This window comes from Diabrotica undecimpunctata, chromosome 5, assembly GCF_040954645.1.
Source record: "Diabrotica undecimpunctata isolate CICGRU chromosome 5, icDiaUnde3, whole genome shotgun sequence".
NCBI classification, from domain to species: Eukaryota; Metazoa; Arthropoda; class Insecta; order Coleoptera; family Chrysomelidae; genus Diabrotica; species Diabrotica undecimpunctata.
This window is the reverse complement of record NC_092807.1, coordinates 136,532,773-136,541,024: the sequence shown is the minus strand read 5'-3', so window position 1 is coordinate 136,541,024 and position 8,252 is coordinate 136,532,773.

Below are 8,252 nucleotides of genomic sequence, written 5' to 3'. Positions count from 1 at the left end.
AAGGAGAGGATGTCTTGAAACCAGACATAACTGCCAGAGGAGCAAAGATTATTCTCGCATTTGCAGATGATGTAGATGCAGTAGCACAGACAACACTGGAAGTTAAGGATATAGTATCGGACTTTGAAGAAGCAACACTAAGCGTAGGCCTGAAAATAAACAAAGAAAAAACTAAATACATGGTCGTATCAAAAAAGGAACGACAGCGAATAAGACAAAACATTATCATAAACGATCATAATTTTGAGGTGGACAAAGAATTCAAATACCTAGGAGCAACAACTACCAGTGAAAACACAGGAGAACGGGAGGTTGAAATACGAATACTGGCGGGGAATAAATCATTCTTTGCCATTCAACATCTAATGAGGTCAAAGCTTCTCTCAAGGCGTGCCAAAATCCAAATGTACAAAACCATAATACGACCAGCAGTGACATATGGAAGTGAAACATGGACATTGAGAAAGAAAGAAATCAATAAGCTATTAGTATGGGAACGCAAAATCCTGCGAATTATATATGGTCCTTGCAGGGACAGCGTGACAAATGAATGGAGGAGCAGATACAACAATGAAATAGAGACTCTCTTCGGGAAAGGAAACATCGTAAGATACATAGAAGCCAATAGATTAAGATGGGTAGGCCACGTGGTACGGAATGATGACGACAGACTGATTAGCAATGTGTTTTGGGAAAGACCAGATGGTAGAAGATCGACAGGAAGGCCTAGAAAAAGGTGGAAAGACGCAGTCAGGGAAGACCTGAAGAAGATGGAAGTAAGGCCATGGGAAATAATAGCACAGGATCGGAATCAATGGAAGGCAATAGTAAACGCGGCAAAAACTCACGAAGAGTTGTAAAAGCCAATGATGATGATGATGATGTTTTGATCCCGTGTATATCAATGATTCCAACGGATTTACCATTCGATTTTAAACGTCTACAGTTTCCCGTGCGACTGGCCTTTGCGATGACCATAAATAAATCACAAGGCCAGTCGTTGGGAGTTTGCGGAATTAACTTGGAGTTTAGTTGTTTCGCGGATGGATAATTATACGTCGCATGTTCGCGCGTCTGAAAACCGTCATCTTTGATTATTTACACACCACAAAACAAAACAAAAAATATCGTTTATCAGAAAGCTTTAAATGTATTAACAGACTGTATAGTAACTGTGTGTACCTGTCAATATCAAATTGAAACCTTATACATAGCCATTATTTTGGTCAAACTTTGTTTTGTAAGTATCCAATTGTAACGTGACTGATGCCTGGAGGCCGGAAATTTTAATACAAAATATCATTTGTCTTGCCCCAAGGCCTCCGCATCTCGTAACCGATCGGACTGTGTGGAGGGGTCGGGAGGTAGGCCTCGAGGTAATTCGTTTTAGTTTATGTGATGTTCCATACAGTTTTATCCTACAATTATGGCCCGTGCGAAGCAAAATCAAGAGAAAATAGCTATGTTCAGAGCAAAAGATTATCATGAACGTATAAAAAAGGAAGTTGCTCACCAAAAATTAGAGGAGTGTAGCCTCCAGTTAACAAGGACTTTGTAATTAAAAAAAATATTAATATGCGTAGGAGTTTTCAAAAAGAATTAAAAAAGATCAAGGAATCTACACGAACAGGCAGTGGTGCAGACAAGATATACCAGCCAAAATTGTGGTATTTTGAACACTTTCTATTTTTGAACGACCAAGAAACTCCTCGACCCTCTCGCTCCAATATAGACGAATCTGAGAATGAGGTAAGTAAAAATAACTAATTAATGACACTCATTATTTTATTTAGTAATTACAATCTGTACCTAGATACCTAAATTAAAAATTAATAATATTCATTCAATTACACTTGTATTAATGGAGATAAAAAACGTATTCCTCCAAATGAAATAGTTATTAGTTAATTGCAGTTATTATAGTTCAGTTGCCAAGGTAGTGCACCTTCGTTTACGAAATAACTCATAAAAGCTTATCTAAAACGCCGTCTACACTCTCGATCGAAGTGCTTCGGACGGAGTGGAAGTAAAATTAATCCAGGCGAGGTGACTCTCTACATACTCGTGAAGTCGAGTAATATAGTGTGACAGTTCGTATTCGAACTTCGAACCCTTTGACACATACACGAAAAACCGATACAGATCCGAAGTAGAACGAGGCGAAGCGAAGTCGCATAAAGTACCTGTCTACACTCTTGTACTCACTGCACTTCGATCAACTTCATGAGTAGGATAGTGGCCGCCTAATACTTTTGACAATGCTCGTGGTATTTCCAAAGTTTCTGTCGCAACATTACGAAGGTCCTCCTACAGTTCAAAGTGCTTCTTCCAATTCTACTACCGTTCCCTATTCTGCAGCTGGTAATCAACAATGTCTCAACAAGAAGTAAGACAGCCACAGAAACCACCCGTTTATCGTCAGCTCATCCACAGCACTGGAGCTCCCAATGAATTGTCACCATGTCAACTAAAGGAATTACGGTTTTCCACTTTGTTTCAGCATTCCGCTCGAAGATGGCCAATAATTAGTATGTAACTATGAGTTTTTAATAGGACCTACTATACTTATACTTTACATATTTGAAAATAAAATAATGTTTGAACAATAAATGAGCTTAACTTACATTCATATAATCGTCTCGAAGAACGTTGTTAATAGCTTTATACGGTTCTAGTATAATCAGAGAGCCTGTGGTGATATCGCAGTAGAAAATTTTAAATCTTTGTAGCATCTTCCAGTAGCCAGAAATCCTAATGTAGTACTCAATCTTTCATGAGGCGTAATTACGGTCCTCATTATGATGTCATTTTCTAAATTATCGGCGTCACCAATATTAAAAGCCTAAGGTATGTGTCCTCATCCATTATCCATTATGAAAAATTATGCCAATCTTTCGAACTGAATCTCAGTTCTTATAAATTTACATGGGAGTAAACTTTCCTTTTCTGTAACCAGTCTTTAGTCCATAACTTTTGCTTCACTTTTTTTTTATTACTTTCGATAGCTAACAATAAACCAACAACAGTAGGAGCATCATTTGTTACCGCAATTGCGCGAACACACAAACTGGAATGCCTTAAGACTGGCCTTCGTATATTCCGTAGTATGTGGAGACCCCCACATTTTTGGGTTCGCCTCAAGATCTGACGCCCCAAGGCATGTCTTCGGTTTTCCGGTATGTGGAGCAGCCTTAAGATAAGCAAGTTTCAGATTATATACTCCATTCCACGAATATACGACTGTTTTAAATTCGGTTTAAGCTATCGACTTAAATGGTCCAATGTGCTGAATTGTATAATAGTAAATTCTCCCCATTTTTAAAATACTGTTATGATATAAACCTTAGATTTAAATATGAAGTCATGATATAAATATAGAGTTGATAGTTTATAGAACAGTATAGAACTGTGTCATTGAGTTTAGTATTGTAAATAAGTTAGTTTTTGAATTAAATAATTTAAACGAAGTGTAACAATACTTAAGTGATTAAATAGTGTACTTTAGTCGAATATTCAATTAGTATTAAAAAATAAACAACAAAAAAACTTACTTATTCTCTTATTCTCCCAATCTCCTAAAACTATCACCAACCATCAGATTCACAACCATAATCACTGTCGTCGGTATCCTCATTCGAATGGTAAATTATAACAGGATTAACTGCTTCGATGCGACCTTCACGGATCCACCATTCTTCAATTAAGTCTTCACATTTTTTTACACTTTTTCCCCAAATTTCAGGAGTGGCAATATCAAATGCTTGTTGCCATGTTTCCAAGACTGCCTCGTTCCTGTAACCCTTGTATCCAATATGGTTATCATAATCTGTTTTGCATATCACCCAAATATATTCAATTAGATTGAATTGGCAATGATAGGGCGGTAGTCTTAACACACGATGTCTAAAGCTATGTATAATTTCGTCTACTATATATATGTTTGTTTGTGCATGACTTTTAGCTAACGTTAGTAATTGAGGCTTAAAACAGTATTGAGGAAATGTAATATTTTTATTCGTTAACCATTCTTTTATTTTATCTACATTCCAGGTGTTTGTTGGTTGCTTATTTAAAATTTCCTAATGGTACGCAGCATTATCCAGTACTATAACGGATGGTTCATTTAACTTGGCAACCGTTTTTCTTTCAACCATTTCACAAACATCTCCGTATTCATATGGTCATGATAATCGGCTGATTTGATTTTGATGAAAACAAAAGATCTGCTCCCTCAATAAAACCATGTTTTTCACCTGCATGCACTATAATATATCTCATTCCCTGGTTATCGATGTGTTGTATGGATTTTATGCTCTCGTCCTGCCAAATTCGTTTGATACCGCCTTTAGCAAAAATAAACGAAATCTTAATAATCGAAGGAAGAACATTATTTTTTAAATTTGTTATAATTTCTTAAAAATTCTATTCTTTTGTGAACGACACTAGCTCTTTCACACAAAGCCTTTCTATTGTCTTCCTTTTTGAACTTAAAGCCTATCTGTCTTAAAACTCTCCAGAGACTTGTTCTGGAAATTTCAAATATATTTCTGTCTTTTAATTTTTGTAGCACTGAATCTAAAGAAACATGTTCTTTTTTTTCGCGCATTTTATATATTGTCTCACGGATTTCAAATTTGCAACCTTCGGGAAGATCTATAGTCTTTGGTTGTCGGCGAGATTTATATTGTGTGGCATTTTGTTCACTTTGTCCACATTTTTTTGCTTTTTGCAAAACCGACTTTAGTTTTGTTTCAAGAATATAGAGTGCATCACACACACACGTTTATGTACGGACTGAACAGGTCGCAAAGGGCCCCCGTTTGTTTTTTTAGCAGTTAAATAAGAAAGTACATTAAATATAAAGTTGTCTACATCTAAAACATGTCTCTTCACCGGAAACCTCTATACGGACGGTTTTTAAAACTAAAATCGGGCGGCGATATATGAAACTGTATGTAAATTTTCGTTACTTTTTAATATCTGTAACGACTCGGTCCTTTAACTATCAATAGCCGGTATGTTATTCCCGTTACTTTCGGAACTTTTAAGAGTACATCCACTCAAAGCAAATAAATATTTAAAACTAACAAAGTGAAATATTATATAGATTCTTTTTCTGGTTTCTGAACCATCGTTCTGCCAATTTCTTTTCATTTATAATAAAAATAGTACATTTATTTTTATTACAGTTGTAGTAACTAATAAAGTAATAAAATAGTGTAATATCAAAGAAGCCCGGCACGCCTCTTTGGTGTATACATTTCACCGAAATCCAACCCAAGTATCTGATGAACACATTTGCGTAAAAAAAATCGGTTGCCTGTAAAGTCGGTTTTACGGGCGAAGATTTTACGTGACAACGTCTTTTTCTCGGTAGAATATTTATTGATATGAATAATATTAAATTGCACAATAGTTGTTTGCAGTTGAAACGCGCTGTTTCTTCTCAATCGACTGAATTACGATTGATTGCAGAGTGATTTAAACTAATAATTTACTTAACACTATCAACATTTGTCAATAGTATGAAATAACCTATAAACTCAGTTTCTCAACTTTTGTGTCAATCTAACAATTAATCAATCAATCATAGTTTACGATAATGAAATATTAGTGTACAATTATTTACCTTTATTGTTGTAGTTGTTGTAAATGACGAATCTAAGCACTCCACATTTTCACTACAGACACAGCTGACGATACTTTAACCACACGTGTGAACTTGAATTATGACGCTTTCTCGGTTTTCCAACGCCAAGAACGCTCGAGAAAGACAGAGACACAAGCACGCACCGATTCAACGCGCCTAATTCTCTAGTGCTGCGCGCGCAGCGGACCGATCATGTTTGAGTGGGAGAGAGACGCAAGGCATTCGTCGGTCCGGCGGGCCTCTCTCTCGTTCGGTGACTCATCGTAACAGACGTGAGCGGGCGTTACACTTTTTCATGAGTGACTCCGAGCCACAACCTAATTTAAGACGTTGTCACGTTAAAAATTACTTAGTTATTTTGGGATTAAATTTCACAATAAATTTTGCGTCTATCTGAACATCTATTAACTGAAATAATTTTAGTTCAGATGTCATACTAACAGCAGACCCTTTTTATTGGAATAATAATTAGACCAATTTACTTTCATACTTCTACTTGCACAGTAAAATATTCGTTGTCGCAATAATCCCAAACAGTCGTATATTCGTGGAATAACCTATAACTGTTTCACTTCAAACTTTATTTTGTTACTTTTAACTAACCTTTTTTAGTGTAAACATCACGGGTAATTAATTGAAAATGCTAATAAAACCTGATTCATGTCGAGCACTTTTTGTTTATTAATTAGGAATTCCTTAGTTTGATTTAAGTTTATTTTATATAAAAGTTTGGCTTTTTTATCTATTTGGGTCAGCTAGTTTTATAATGATTATTAATTTATTCAATTTGAAAATGTATTTTTATTTGAAAATGACGTATAATTTGAAAACATTGTTTATACTTTTAAAAAATTCCCTAGACTCAAATAGTTAATTGGCTTCAATTTTTCAGTGCGTTTGAAAGCTTGAGTTTAGTGCTTATTTTTGTCCCAGCATAATTACTGGTAATCACAATTTTTTCAGATCCTGGATTGCAAAATTATTTTTACAATCCAGGATCTGGAACTTTTACCTTCTATAAGTTTTTTTTTTGGCGAGGAATATCTCTCGAGTTGTCGTCAAAAAAAGTTGCCGCACTATTATGATATATATGATTATTGATACAAGGTATATCCTGAAGTGATTCCAGTAAAAAATACACACCTATGGAAAATGTCCATTATGGTATGCTTTTTGACAGATCTGGCCTGGACTGTACTATTTTTCTGCTTCTGCATTAATTTTTTAAACGCCATAAAATAATATCTTGTTTCTTTATCATAATATCATTTAGCAAAAATTCGACTTAGTTAAAAATACCTATCCTATACTACTAAAATACTAATGAACAAAATGAATAAGAAAACAAAGGGGTAAAACCAAAAGGATGGCTTTTACAAATTTTACCGTAATATAAGGCGTGTTTTGCTTTCAAGAAGAATTGTTTTCCGATATTTATTGAAAGTACAAAATAATAAAAAATTCTAAACAAATCTCTAGAGGTTTGGACACGTTCTTTAAATTTTTGACCACAAAACACGATCTAAGTGTCGATATTAATAGTTTCCATAAAAGAAAGTAATAAAAAAGCACAAGCGGCATGTGTAACTTCTTAGAATGATACCGACTAGTATCAATCAGTATGCATATCGCATTTTACTATGGCTTAAAACTGAAATTAAAAAAAAATGAGAATCCCAAAGAGCGGCTTTAAATTTTTATTGTTCAGTGAAATATTTCCTTGTGTTTTATTCGGTGACTCACTGCGAAATGTCATATTAAAAACTGATCACATTGAAATATCTAAATGACTCCAACCACAAGGAAAATTTATTAATGCATTCTATTGAATGCAAATGAGCCAATCTATAATGGTTTTTTGCAGGTAAGATGCTAACCTAATACTTCCGAAGAGAATGAGAAATTTGCTTAAATCGATGACTCGACGCCCATTAGTTTGCATGATTGAATACACCTGTCATATTTGTGAATAATTCGAGTTTAAAATATTTCAAGCTGACCACTAAAGTAAGACAAATCAGTTATTTGTATAGGTTATTGTCAGGTATTTTACTTTTAAAGTAATCGCACTAAGAGTTTAGGCACACTTTTCAAATTCACACGAAAAGAACATAAATCCCAGTACTGAAAAATAGCAATATAAAAACTAAAGAAAGGAAATACAAGAAAAATTACAATACGAAACAAACGAAAAGTTACAAAAATTCGAAAGTGAAGAAATCCAAAGAAATGTCAAACAAAATTGGAAAATATTCAAGAGACCAATAACTGATAAAGCGAAAGAGGTATGGGGAATAAGAAAATTTAGCAAACAGTTTAAAGGAACATAATGGTGGAGTGAAGGAACTAAAATATTAATAGAGGAAAAAAACCACCTGAAAGAAATATACCCAAACATCTTTATATATAAAAAACTTGTGTCACGATGTTTGTTCAAGCTAATATTCAAAAACCCCTCTCGTAATATGGCCTAAGTACTCAAGTTTTCTTCTTTTGATATTTAATATTATTTCAGCTTTATTTCCTATTCTTCTAGTAACTTCTGCGTTTGACATGCTTTGCAGTGGCGCACCCAGAATTTGTCTTAGGGGGGGGGTTTTGA